Here is a 15,591-nt window from a genome sequence, read left to right on the forward strand (position 1 = left end):
AAAATGCTAAACCACAGCAAAGCTAAATAAATTTTTTATTCTTACAGGTATCTTGGTTTCTTAATGATAGTTGATTAGTTTAGATTAGTCATCACTTTTAAACCAGGTACGCAAATGTGTTTTTTTTCACATTTTTTTTCAAATAAAATCATTTTTTTTTATCAAATTTTATATAAATTATTTTTGACGTTCTAAAAAATTTGTTGATTAATAAATAAATAAATTATTTAATTAGGCAAATTTTTTGGTAAATAGGAATAAAATAAAATAAAACGAAAATTTTATTTTTTTTTATAATTCTGAAAAATTATTAAAATGAAAATATATTTAAAATTAAATGCAAGTATGAAACATTTTCACAATTTAAAATCTAAAAATTCAATATTTGCATTGTGGTTTATTGATTAATACTTGTTTCAAATGATTTTAGTTTAGTTTAGCTTTAGAATTAGAGTCTAGTTTAGTAACTTTTTTAGACTCTAACTACCAAACTTTAGAGAGTTTAGAGAGTTAGTCTTAGTGAGTTATTTATTAGATGTTGAACTTCTTAAACATTTGGACTGTTAGTTGTGTCAAAAATATTTCTGCTTATGATTTTTTTACTTGCACCTATTTTTTATTTCTTGTTAATTATATAAAAACATTATTATTATATAATATTAAAATGTAGATAGTTTGATATTATTAAAAACACATCTCTTATATTCAACTTATATTCTTATATTTGTTTAGTTTAGTTCTATAAAAAATTAAAAATGTTTCCTAATTAATATTAAATTATTAAACATGTTATTTTTCAGTAATAATGCACCCAAAGATGATTCACATGATGACAACCTCAGTTTATTATAAATAAACATTTTTTCTAAAATTTAAGCTCTACTCTTTAAGAAATTTTTATCAAAGAATTGTATTAATTATTATATTGTTAATTTTTTATTATCATTTGAATATTTAACATATAAAATAGTATACACAATGATGACAGATCTGCATGCTTGTTAATCATCTCAAACTATTAACACATATCATGCAATTATAAATGGTAAGGCACTCTGCATCTGACACACTCACACATGCACTTGGGCCTCTGTGCAGAATGGCTAAATTTATAGCCAGAATGATATAATTGTTTATGTTATTTGGTCCATTACACACACATGTGTTTTCTGAAAGATTAAAATACTTGAATTTAGTACAAGATATCACACACACGCACACCACACGCACACACACACATACACACACACACACACGCACACACTGTAGTGTTTCTTGCTTCTACATACAACTTTATCTCAGTTATAAATCGTTTTTTTAATTTGAAGTCAATTTTTTTGGCTGTTGTTAATGTGGAAGTGGATCTGCTTTCTACCATGCTCTAGGAATGAACGAACGAACGAACAAAAGAATGAATGAAAGAATGAATGAAAAAAAGAATGAATGAGTGAGTGAGTGAGTGAGTGAGTGAGCGAACGAACGAACGAACGAACGAACGAGCAAATGAACAAATAAATTAATGTAACACCTTAAATGTTTTCGACAATAATAATACTTTCAAAAATATTACCCAACATTTAATTTTTTTATAGATAATTTCATAATAGTATAACTTAAAATTTATTGAAAATTAATGTTAAATGTGCAAATAGCATGTTAAAAATTGTAATGAATCATAGTTTACATTGTGTTTGCACATCAGCAGTTTATGTACCTTCTCGCAAAAAATACCAACACTAATGAGTTATATACATAAACATGCATACACACATAGCACCATCATCTTTGCAAACATTCCAATGCATATAAACTTAACATTCATGCATTCTTGCATACACACATGCATGCATGCATTCATTCATTCATTCATTCATTCATACATACAAAACACAAATACACGCATGCTTAAATTTTAAAATCTTATTGATATTTCAGCTAGCATTTTTTGTATTGTTGATGTGTAAAAAAATTTAATTTAAAAAATATATATATATATGTGTTTGTATGCTTGCGTATGTGTATGTCTGTGTGTGTTTGTGTGTAAGTGTGTGCGTGCGAATATTGATCCCTTTCTGATATAGAGTTGCCGGCTCTGAATTTAACCTTAGCACTCTGTATCATGTTCGTTTGACTTTTATTCCATGAAGATTGACGAACATTCACGTACATGTTTGCCATGTATTTCTTTTGATTTCTTCCAACGTTTTGTTGTCGCTTTTTAATGTATTTGCTGAGGTTTGTGTAGGAATAATATTGTTGTATATGAGGCATGTGCGTGTTCATCCTACACATTTTCAAAGTTTTACTCATTTTAATAATACGTATTGTGTGTGTGAGTGTGTGTGTGTGGTGTGCGTGTGTGTGTGTGTTTGTGTGTGTGTGGTGTCCGTCGTGCGCGCGCGTGTGTGTGTGGTGTCCGTCGTGCGCGCGCGCGCGTGTGTGTGTGTGTGTGTGTGTGTTGAGGTTATAATATTTACGTTGATATTTACGTACTGCGTTGTATGATCTGATAAGCCGTAGTAAGGTTTTTATAAATAAGTACCTTTTTTTAAATACACACATTTATCTTTTTTATTTGCGTATTTATGATTATACACACAACTTACACAGACACACACACGCACACACACACACGCACGCACACACACTACTATGCAGAGATATGAACACAAAGAGGCACACTCCTCTTGCACTTTTGGCAGCCGATGTTTTTAATGATAAAATCTATTTGTTTTTATTTGTAGTTTAATTACGTTGTTTTTTGTCATAAATTTTTTTCAAGTTTTCTGCCTTCTATGTTTCCGCACTTGTTTTTATAAGTAATTAATTTTCATGTTTTGTAATTGTCTTTTAGGCTGTTTTTGAAAGGTAAATTAATAAATATTTTTTACTTATAACTGCAGAAAATTATACAATCGAATGTTTCGTTTAGAATATTTGCAATAATGTTTCATAGTAGCAGCAACAGTAGCGATATAAAATCAGTAGCAAAGACAATACTGTTGCAGTAGGAATATTTGTTGTAGTAATAGTAGTAGCAGCATTAGCTGTTGTTGTTGTTGTTGAGGTTATGTCTCACTAATTTAAATTTGCAAGTAAACATGTTAATCACCGAACAGTTTTTTATCTAAAGAAATTTTTTAACTCAAAAAGTTTATTATTAAAAAGTTATCTATCGAATAACATGTGATATTGTTTATATTTTCAATGGTGATTTAGCTATGGAAAGCCACAAATTATCGCCTGATGTTGAAGTTTGGTTTTTCATAAACAAAGAACTCCCATCGCGTATATCATATTTTGTGGCAATCATCTTCTCTTTTTTCGTTCTTTTTCTCATATACGTCATAGTTACGTCATCACATCATCATCATCAGTAGCAGCAGCAGCAACATCATTGAATTGGTAAATAATAGAAGTGGTAGTAGTAGTAGTAGAAGCACTAGTAGTTGTTGTAGTAGTAGTAGCATTACTAGTAGTGGTAGTGGTATAAATACTATTATTACTACTTGCGTGTAACGGGTTTTCTTCAATACACTCCTACTCTCAATCATCAGTAATAACGGAATGTTAATTAGCATCATCATCCTTGCGGAGTTTTTCACTCTCGGTATTAAACTTCTGTGAAACACAAGTAATACGAGCTAATAATACCTGATAACGTGACTGCACTTTGCTATCGCTATTACTAATATTTCTATTTTTGTACTGCTACTTCGGCTGCTACTGCTGCCGCTGCTGCCACTACTGCCACTACTACTACTGCTGCTACTACTTTTACTACTGCCACAGTTATTACTACTACAACTACTATTACTACTACTACTACTACTACTACTACTACTACTGCTACTACTACTACTACTAATACTACTACTACTACTACTACTACTACTACTACTACTACTACTACTGCTACTACTACTACTACTAATACTACAACAACAACTACTACTACTATTACTACTACTACTACTACTGCTATTACTACTATTATTACTACTACTACTACTATTTTTACTCTTTTATTGTGAATTCATTTATTGCCTAATTTATTTAACTTCACTGCTACTACTACTAGAGTACTATTTTTTATCATTAAAACTGTTAGAAAACTAGTAGTAGTAGTAGTAAAATAATAATAATAATAATAACTTCATTGTTATTATTATTGCTATTATTTATTATTATCATTATCATTTATTATCTACTACCCTGTCAGTCTCAACTACTATGATATCTAAACAAATGGTTTGAAAGTAGCATCTCCAATGGGAAGAACATCATCACCATACATTCGCCACCGCCTGCCATTAAAATCATTACCATCACTAGATAATCATTATCATCTCAGTGACGATGATGATGATGATGATGATGATGGCGATGATGGTGGTGTTGATGATAACGATGATGAGGACATTGGTGATGATGATGATGATAGTAAGGATGATGATGATGATAAGGATGATGATAATGTCAATGCTGCACAGTAATAATGCACATTATTATTATTATTATTATTATCATCTATTATTATTATAATTATAATTATTATCTATTATTATTATTATTATTATTATTATTAATGTTATTATTATGTTATTCACTCTATTGACATTACTCAGAAGATAATGCTTGTAAGAGATAGCGTTAGTAGTATGGATGAGTTGAAGATGGATGGATGGTTGAATAAACAAATGAACAAATGGCTGGATGGGTGGAAGGATCGGGAAATGGATAAAAGAAATAATAATGAATGATGAATGAATGAATTAATGAATAAATAAAATGCATGAATTGATGATTATGTATGAAATAATGGATGAATGAATGATTGAATAAACGCATGAATAGATGAATGAATGGATGTCTGGATGAACAAATGATTGAATCAATGAATGAATAATAATTGAGTGAATAAATGAACTGATGGATAAATGAATGAAACGTTGGATGGATTGAAGTTGGTTGTTCTCTTTACAGGACGACTAACTGCTTATTCTATGTTTACTGATGCAAGATGGGTATGCCTATGATGATGATTGTAAAGATGGCAATGATGACGACGACGACGAAGATAGTACTGTTGATGATAACGATGATGATGATGATGATGATGAGGCGAGTAGAGAAGATGGTGATGATGACGACGACGATGGTACTGATGATGATAACGATGAGGATGGTGATTTTAAAATGTTGATGATAGCTGTGTTTATAAAGCTGATAAGAATGATGATGTCACTGTTGATGATGACGACGATGTGTATGATAATTATAATGATGAAAGTGATAATAAATTAAGATAAGAAGAACGACAACATGTTTGATGATTACGTCGAGATATACTCATATAATCATTAACGATGTATGTGATGGTTGTGTTTGATATTTGAAATAGCATTACAATATTATCTACCATTATTATTACAGACGTTTGCTGTAACTAGCAAAGACTTCTTTAAACAAACATTTTTCGTATTGGATTGGTTTATTTCCCTTTTTTCTTGTTCTATTTTATCATTCCTCAAACACTAGAACAAAGTTGACTCACTCCGTGTTTGTTTATTGTATCAAAGTTGGCTTGTATTGTATGTAGTTGGATGTTTTTTTTGTATGTGCTGATACAAAGATTGCTTATTTTGTTGTATTCTTTTTTGTACTTTCTGTATTACGTATCTTCTGTACCTTTGTGAGTTTGTATATTTTGCGTATCCTTCGTATTTGTTGTATTCTTTTGTTCTTTTTTTGTATTTTGTTTCATGTAAGAGTTTTTTTTATAATGTCTGAGATTGATTTTTTGATATTTTCTCTTGATAGATGTTTACTAGGCTTTTCATCATCATTGTCATCGTCATAGTTGTTATCATTGTCGTCGTTGTCGTCATCATCATCATCATCATCATCATCATCATTAACCTACACGTAACTAAAATCATCCATCTACTCTTCAAAAGGGAACTTGATGGTGAAAAATAAAAACAATGATGACGATAATGATGATGTTGATGATGATGATTATAATCATACTATATATGGTGATAATGTTAAAGTAAGATATGATTATAACGAAAATGTTAATGTTGATGATTAAGATGCTATACTAAATCTTTCCTACAAAGATGTTACTGATGATGATGATGGTAAAGAAACTTATGACGGCGATGTTGATGACGATTATAGGCGTGTGTGTGTGTGTGTGTGTATTTGTGTGTGTGTTTGTGTGGCGTGTTTGTATGTTTGTGTATTTGTGTGTGTTGTAGCGTTGCAGAGACAACATTCAAAGTTCATCGAATCGCTGATAATATATAGTACACCACATGTGTGCGAGTTATAAGATACGTTGCTCGTTGTAATGAATTGTGATTTTTCTTTCAAAATGATAATAATTTTATTATATCATAGATGTTATCTCGTTTCGTTATTGTTTATTATTGTTAGTAGTTTTGATTTTTTTTGATGATATGGCAATATAATTCGCTACCATCAACCTGATTTTATCACATTTCATCTTAACCACTTTACTCACTGACATCCTTATCAGTCACAAAACTATTAAGAATTTCAATCATCATTATTGCAAACTGATTGTTGGGTGTCATGGACGTTGTTGATGACTTTATGATTGACATTTGTTTTTTAGAAATTCTATCTGATCTTACAAATATCTGTTGATAAATTTCATCATTTCATGTATACTCACCTACTCATTGTTATTATGTGTCTCGTTATTATTTTTGTTGAACCAGTCACCAACATTATCATTTTAGTCGTCATCTTTACATCTATTATCATCATTATACAACTTGTTTACGTATATAAATACCTATATAAATAGATACTTATATAGTTCATCTTTAATTTACATACAGGCACAGACATATGTAGTCAGAGTATAAATGATAAGTAAATCATTTCTTAATATGTAGTAATTGATGGCAAACAGTAATAAAATCATAAGTGTCTACATTATGTTATTGATATTATGTTTTGTTTTTAGCCATATTTTTTGCTCTAAATTTTGGCTAGGTTGAGAATTTTTTGTTTTTGTTTATATATTTTATTGCATTGTGTGTGAGTACATGTGTGTGTTAGTATATGTGTATGTATGTGTGTATTTTTTTTACTGTTTTTTTTTCTTCTGCAGATGCCTAAAAAAAAATGAAAAAATCAGATCAAAAATAAACTAACAAGAAAAAAAACAACACTCAGTCTTATAAGAAATTGACTTGCAACAACAATAAACCGCAGCGTCTGCAATTATGACAACATCAACAACAAATCCGAAGAGTAAATTGTATTACAGCAAAAACAGCATTGTTGACAGCAACAACAACAGCTACAAACACGGGTGTGCATGCTGTCCTTACGGCTACCACATTGATGTTGATTTCTTGCAGTACTTAGACTCGACAAAACAAGAACATAAACAAGTACCTCACCACAGCATCAAACTGCAACATCAGCATCAAGTTCTGCAACAACATCATCTCCAACAGCATCAACAACAACTTCAAAAGCAGCAGCAACAACTTCAACAGAAGCAAATACAACAGTTGCTTCAGCAACGTCGTCTTCACAGTGAACAACAATATGTTAAATGCAGTAGCCAGCAGCCATCAAGTCACGCCGTGCGACCATCGACTTCGGTCGCTACGAGGGAATGTTCGGCCGATAGCTGTCCTCTTGATGACCGACAGAAGAATGCGTTTCATAAAAATGACCAGCAGCAACAACAACAACAACAACCCACCCGCGTTCGATCGACATCATCTCATTCGTTCGTCACCAATCCCATTGTGGATGGAGACGTTACAGTAGTCATACCGGACGTCATTGATGATCCCTCGACCAACAAACTTCTACGAACGGAAGTCTTTCTCGATCCGGAGGTAGAAAAAAAATTTAGAGCTACAACAAAATTATTTATCGATAACGAAAGAAAAAATTCGAAGTCACCGTATGATGTTAATTCCAGGTTCAACAACGCGTCAACGTATCATGATAGAAACATCGCGGATAGCACAAATGTTAAGTACCGCGATAAACAACCACCAGCCATCCCACCACCTCCTCGCACATCCTCACACAAGTACAGATCCTCCATCGCTCTGGTCGTCGAACAGCTGGAAGACTGCCTCACTGCATCCAACATTGACTTCAACAAAAATTACGGACAAGAACTGTCGCGACAATCGGATGAAGCAAGGAACCACGTAGATGAAAGAGAGGATGAAACGAAACAGATAACAAAAGTGCAACTGCTATGCTCCAAGATCATCGCTAAGCTAAGGAAGTTGCATTACCTAGAGGAACAGACGAAACTGATTCCAGATCTGAATGAACATATTCTAAGTCTAACACGGCAGTTGGACCAGTTGAAAATGAAACATCACTTCGATAAGATGAGCACCAATGATAACAACAATGCAGCAGTAGGTAACAACGTCAATGGTAATGGCAAAGCTCGCAGTCAGAAAATGAATACAAGAGACATTGGAGTGGGAAATGCTGTTGTATTCTGGAGCAAAAATGAAAATATGAGTGTAAGTGATAGTTTTCTGGAAAAAACCGAAAGTAGAGATGTGTGTGTACAGATGGGTGACAATGAAATCACGCAGAAGGATGAGGGGTCCCGTAATGAAAAGAAAATGTCGAGTGAAGAAACGATGAAAACATTGAAAAAATCAGAAATAAAATCAAGTTTATGCTGCAAACACTGTGGCCATTCTGAAGTTGTTGAGGTTGTTGCAGATAAAGATACTGCTTTTGATGTTGTCCTCTTGAAAACTGACAATGAAATGAATGGAAACGTTGCCGAATCGTTTGTGCCAGTTGTCGAAGATGACGATAAAGTTATCGTCAATAAGAAAAATATCTTCCACACTTCGTTCAAATTGAACCTCAACCAGGAGGGCGTTCAGGCAGGGGTCGATAGAGACAAAAAGGAGCACAAAATCGAACAAAATGTGGTTGGGAAGCCGCAAATCAGTCCAAAGAAAGTTCCGCCTGCTGTTGCTCCGAAGCCAAAAGTTTCTCACAAATCCTCTTCTAATCCTGAAATAATCAATGTCGATGGAATGAATCCTATTGTTGCAAAAAGTTCTGTCTTTGGCAGTGCAAGTGTTGAGAAAAGTTGCAGTGACAGAGCAATAAGTGCCAAGAAGGACAAACCATCGGCTGATAATGAAGTTGTTTTTGATGAAAATGAACAGATCATCGTCGTGGATAATCAGCAGAACTATATTGGCAAGACGCTGGCGACATTAATAGAGGAAAACGTCGTAGATAAGGAAGGCAAAGATGTTGAAATGCTGCTTCCAATTCCGCAAACTCAAATGACAGCTACGGTAATAACATCTAGAACTACAGAAACAACATTACCTCTTCCTCTTTCAACAACAGCGTCAACAATTTCAGCAGCGGCTTCAGCAACTACAGCAACAACACTAACAACAACAGTGCACACAACAAAAGCATTCGTTGACAAATCTTTCGTTAAACCTGTAATCGTTGATTTGCTTGAGAGCAGCAGTGAATCCGACTTATCAGACCCGCTGTTAAAATCTCAAACAACTGCGGCCATTGTTGTTACGAGCAGTTCTGTTGTTACTGAACAGGGTAGTATGGATGAAGTCACTTATGAGAAAGAAATGGAAGAGCAACTGGAAAGCACTCAAACCGATCTTTCACCAGAAGCGCAAATTCAGACTTCGTTTCAAACGATACAACTGCAACAAAATACATCAGCAGCAACAACAACAACAACAGAATCGCAATCATCAACCACAACGCAAGCACCGCCACCAACAACAACATTATTGACAACAAAATCCACAATTGTTTCAATTACAACAGCGTCGTCGTCGTCTTCATCATCAACCTTGCAACCTGAACAATTCATCAGCGAAATAACAATAGAAGATAACGCGCCAAAAACAAATGATAATGATAACAACATCAACGATGATAATAATACAAATAATAATAAGGACAATATTGTTGTTGCTGTTGTTGGTAATGATAGTGGTGATGTTGATCAGAAGCAACTGCTATCTTCAGATCTTAAAAAATGTGAAGAAATTGTTGCTACCAGCGTGAGTGAAGTAGAAGTAGTAGAAAGTAGAGTAGAAAAACAACTACAACAACAACAACTGCAACAACAACAGCAAACACAGCAACCCAGATACTCAGAACAAGCAAACAACAATTTGTCTAGAGACCAGACCAGACAAAGAGATGTTATTAATGTGAATAAACAGAGTGATTATGAAGATTACAAAGCATTAGTAGATGTTGGTATTACGAATGATATTACTGATATTGCCAGGGATATTATTAATGATACTACTGCTGCTACTGAAGTTACTACAGTTGCTTCTACTACTGCTTCTGAAGTTACTACTACATCTACTACTGCTACTGATAAAAAGAATGATATCACAAGTGATAATGAGTTGCTGTTTGTTGATAAAATCGCATCAGATATCATGTCTAATGTTCTAATTGATATCTCAACTAAAGATATTCTAACATCATCATCATCATCATCAGCTTTGACAACATCATCATCATCATCATCATCAACAACAACAACATCGTCGTCATCATCAACCCCATCATCATCAACTTCAACAGTAATAACAATTACAACAACAACAACAACAGCAACAAACACATCCTCATCACTATCATCACCACCTCCTTTGAAGGTTACAGAAGGGATGAAGATAAATTTGGTGGATGTTTGCGCTGATGATGACGACGACGACGATGATGATGAAGTTGTAGAGGATGATGATGACGACGACGACGATGAAGAAGATTATAGGGATTACAACGATTCGCTCCTAGATCAGGTTATTTTTATTATTATTTTTATTATTATCATAATCACCATTATCTTTAATCTTTTTCTATCAGTCTATTTTTTCTATTTGAAAGTGAATTAATGAAAAATCAATCAAAAAAACTGACTAATCATTCAATTGCACATTCAGTCAGACAATCAATCAATCAAATCAATCATCAAACTAAAACAAAATGATGACGACGACAATGATGATGACGTTGATATGATATCTAAGATGATATATCTGGATACTGATCATGATATCTAAACTTGTTTACATTGCTTTTTATTATGTTATAAATCATCATTAAGAGCACGATAACGCATTTTAGTTGCATGCTAGTTAATGTATTCTGTCTCAATGCGTGTTATATTATTGGCGTAGATAATTTCTATATTTTTATATCTGTTTATGTCTGTCTATGTTTGTTTATGTTTGTTTGTTGATGTTTGTGTTTGTTTGTCTTTTGTTTGTGTATGTGTTTTTGTAGATGTTTAAGGATGTTTTTTATATGTTTTTTTAATGAGTTTCACGTGTGTGTAGATTTTTTGTATGTTTTGATTTTTTATTCTTCATAATTATGCTCTATGTACTTATACACTTGTATAAATTCAAGTGTGTTTGTTTGTGTGTGTGTGTGTGTGCGTATGTATGTGTATTATGAATGTGGGTGTAGCATGTTATTCAATGTACATATTTACGATCACTTGTGAAGTTTTATTTCAGGAAAAACATCTTTGCTAATGGAATCATAATAATTTTCGTTTGAATATCTTTGCCAATCGTGTAGCTAATCTTTAGATGATTTTTATGCATGTGCGTGTGAGGTTGTAGTGAGAAGTATTGTAGTAGTTGGGTAGTATTTTTATTAGCACTTACGCATGCAATTTTTCCACTTAGCTTCTGTTAAAGCGAGCACGATTTTAAGTATTTTGTATGCTTGTTGGTGAATAATGTATTATTGTTGCTGTTGCTGTTGTTGTTGTTGTGGTTGGGAGTTCGTTTCCGTGTTTGTGATTTTGTATTTTTTACGTTTAAGTATATTTTGAAAAATCTTTCATATGGATGCGCATTTTTTTAGGTATATTTGTATGTGTTTGTATTTTAGTATAGGTTTATACACACCTATGTATGTTTATATACCTATATATGTAATTTAATATATATATATATAATATTTATTATATTATATTTCGTATATATTATTAATTATTTATATTTTATATATATATATATATATATATATATATATATTAGTTATTTTGTAACATGTGCCTGAATATGTATTTGTTAACCGTGCATATGCATATGATAACATGGAACAACAATAACGTGTAATAAGGTAATAAAACAACGTGTGCACTCCACATAGCATCAAACGATATGTGCTGCTTATTATTTTGTTTGGCTGGCAGGCGTGTGTTTGCTTGCATCTCTGTATCCTAATTATTTGTTATTATTTTGTTTTGTTTCGGCTTGTTTGTTTGGCTGGTTGGTTGGTTGGTTGGTTGGTCGTTTTGATGGTTGGTTGGTTGGTTGAATTTTTACGCCTATCTTTGGATATTTAGTTGTCTTGTTTTGTTTTGTTTAATGCTGTTTCAGAATTTGTTGAATATTATTTGGATTTTAACGTGGAAGATATGCTGGGAGTTTTATTAATTTTAATAATGGGATTTGGTTTTTTGTGAGTGCTAACAGGCACGTTGTGCATGTTTTTTTGTAGGTAATGTTCTATACAATTTTGTTTGTTTTCACTGTGTCTTTGAATGTTAAGAACGAATTTACTATAATGAATTTTTCATAAAATATTCAACTATTTATTTCTAAATAACAAATAACAGTTTTTATTTGTTAGTATCAGCTTACAATCTTAATCTATGTGTGAACGTTTTGAAGTTTTGATGTAAATTTTGTGACCCATATTTGTATTTGTATGAGTTTGAGGTTGGTGAGTTAGTTGGTGGTTGGCGTTGTTAAATTGTGCGTGTGTGTGTGTGTGTGTGTTTGGTTCATGTTTTGTGTGTGTGTTTAGTTATATATGTGTGTGTGTTTGTGTGTGTGTGTGTTTAGGTATGTGTATGTGTTTAGGTATGTGTGTGTGTTTTCATGTTTTGTTAGTATTGTATGTATCATATATGTATGTTTTTGTATGTAGATGTGTGAATATGTTCGTGTATGTTGACGAGTTAGTAAGTGTGTGTGTGTGTGTGGGTGCGTGTGTGTAGTCAGATCTATATTTATCTATATTTTATCTATGTATGCATTATTGTGTTTATGTATAATTTTTTTTTTCATTGTATGTTCGTATTATTACGTTGATGTGTGTAGTTTGCACCTAAATGCATTTAATTATATTTGTTGAAGCCATTATTAGACGGTGCTTGCGTTGCTAATTGTTACTCAATCCCAGCTGTCAATCAACTGTTTGTATGTTTGTGGATACCACTGAGTCAGTTGCAATAAGAACGAGTGTATGTTAGTTAATGATTGAATAATAAATAGTGCTGCTATGAATTGATAGTTAAAGCTGATGTTTTTTTTTTAATAAATATCACCAGATGAGAAGTTCCTTGGTTCATATTGTTCCTCCTACAAGCAAACCAACAACGTCAACACTGCCGACAACAACGTCAGGGTCGGCCAAAGTTTCAGCGGCTACTTCAACAGCCACAAAAACAAATATTGTGGTGTCGAAATCGACCGCATTGAATCTGACAGCAGCAGCTCCTACACAGACTCCACATCCCAGTTACGCTGTCCTGGAGGATTTCGAAGATAGCGCCGTTGAGCAGGTTGTAAATGTCGTCGAATCCTTCCAAGGAGATGAAGACGACGTGGAGGATGTCTACGTTGGCGGTGAGACGTACGCCAAAGATGCAACAATCGCTGACGGCAGCAACATCGCCACATCGGAAGACAAACACAGTAGCCTGGCGAGTACGAGCGACAACAGCGTCAGTAGCAGCTGCAACAACATTTGCAACATCGAGGGCAACAGCATCATCATCAAGAAAAATCTTTTTGCCGAAACACTGGCCAGTGACGTAACGCTGACATCTGATTCGTCGGAGGCAGAGACGTGGCAGCGTGACGTCATCCGTCATTCGAACATCAACAGCCAATTAGACGACAGGAAAACTTTTGTGAAAAGTCGCAAGCTCTTCCAACAGGCTGGTAAGTTTGGTGCAGTGAGTGATCCTGGTGAACTGTGGAAAGCCAGATCTTCTTCGTCAGATTTCGTTCTTGGTGGCCGTGGCACTGGTGGTCTTCGTGATGACGACGACGACGACGACGATGATTACGATCATAGTGGAAGTGAAAGTTTCACAAGTGGAGGTGAAATCATTCACGCTCACAAAATGGACGACGATACGATTGGAGGTTATCCAGCGTATGGCAACACATTGTCGGCTGAATCATCATCCGATCATTCCTCCAGATGTGGCTTTGTATCAAGTGATGTACTGTCCACTCCATCCATCGACAACTTTCTACCAGGAATAGGAGCAGCTGTCGAGAAGGAGAACAAGCAAGATTCTGGCGAAGATGATGATGATGCTAGTAACAGAATCATCATTGGTAATGCGGGTGCAAATGTTGAACGATTAACCAACCAAACGGTGAAACAAAAAATAAACGAAGTCTTTACAAAAACATCGCGGGGAAAATTTGCCGCTACTACTACCGCCACATCTACCACAACAACTGAGGTCATTGTCACAGCAAACAGCACAAGCACTGGGACGATAACCACAAGTAGCAGCACTTTAGAGGGCGACGTGAAGTCGATGCAGACGCAACTTCACCGGAAAGCCTGCTCTTCAAGTTCTCTCACAAACGAAACAAGCCTGACCCTCTCGGCATTTGAATCTGCGACGGTCGGCATCACGTCTCAGAGTTTGGATGCCGGCATCAACGAACAGTTGGATAGCATTAGGAATCCTTGCGATTTGAATGTCTTGAAGAAGAAGCAAGAACGGCAGCCACAACAGCAGCAACTGAGTCCTGGTGGTAAGATGGAGGGCCTTAAAGTGCCTGACTTCTCTTTAGGGTTAGTGACTTGAAAATTTAGTAGAGTGATGAAACATTTAGGACAGCACTGATGTTGAAGTTTTTGTCGTGTGAGCAGTTATTTGGATTTATTATTTTGACCTTGAGAATGTTGCTGGCGACGAGGGTGTGGAATGAGATGATGCTTTTCACTGCAAAGGTAGTTTTGGTAATGATCATAGTGACGCTTCCCTTGAGGATAATTACATTAATTGTACCATGTACCAACAACAACAACAATTACAGTAAGTACGAGGTTAACAGTAGAAACAATAGATAGCAATAACATTTAATGCTAATATAAAGACAACATTATAACGACAACTACATCAACAATTCCAAGCAGCAACGTAAATGTAATTGTAATGAAAGCATCATTTGATAACATTAAACATTCTATGCTGCTGTTCAATTCTATTCAGGCTATCATCAGATCTCTCCGCTCTCGGTGATGATAACGATCTTAATGACGATGGTGACGACGACGACGATGATGATGACGTCAGGCAATCTATGCTGGCCTCACGCAAGGCCAATGCTGCTGCTACGTTAGTGGAAATAACGTGGTGATGATGAGGATGATGATGATGACGTTGATAATGAGGATGATGATGATGATTATGATGATGAAGATGATGATGATGAAGATGATGATTGATATTGCTAGCCTGGACGATGGAGATGA

Source organism: Helobdella robusta (assembly GCF_000326865.2).
Source record: "Helobdella robusta unplaced genomic scaffold HELROscaffold_55, whole genome shotgun sequence".
Classification (NCBI taxonomy): Eukaryota; Metazoa; Annelida; class Clitellata; order Rhynchobdellida; family Glossiphoniidae; genus Helobdella; species Helobdella robusta.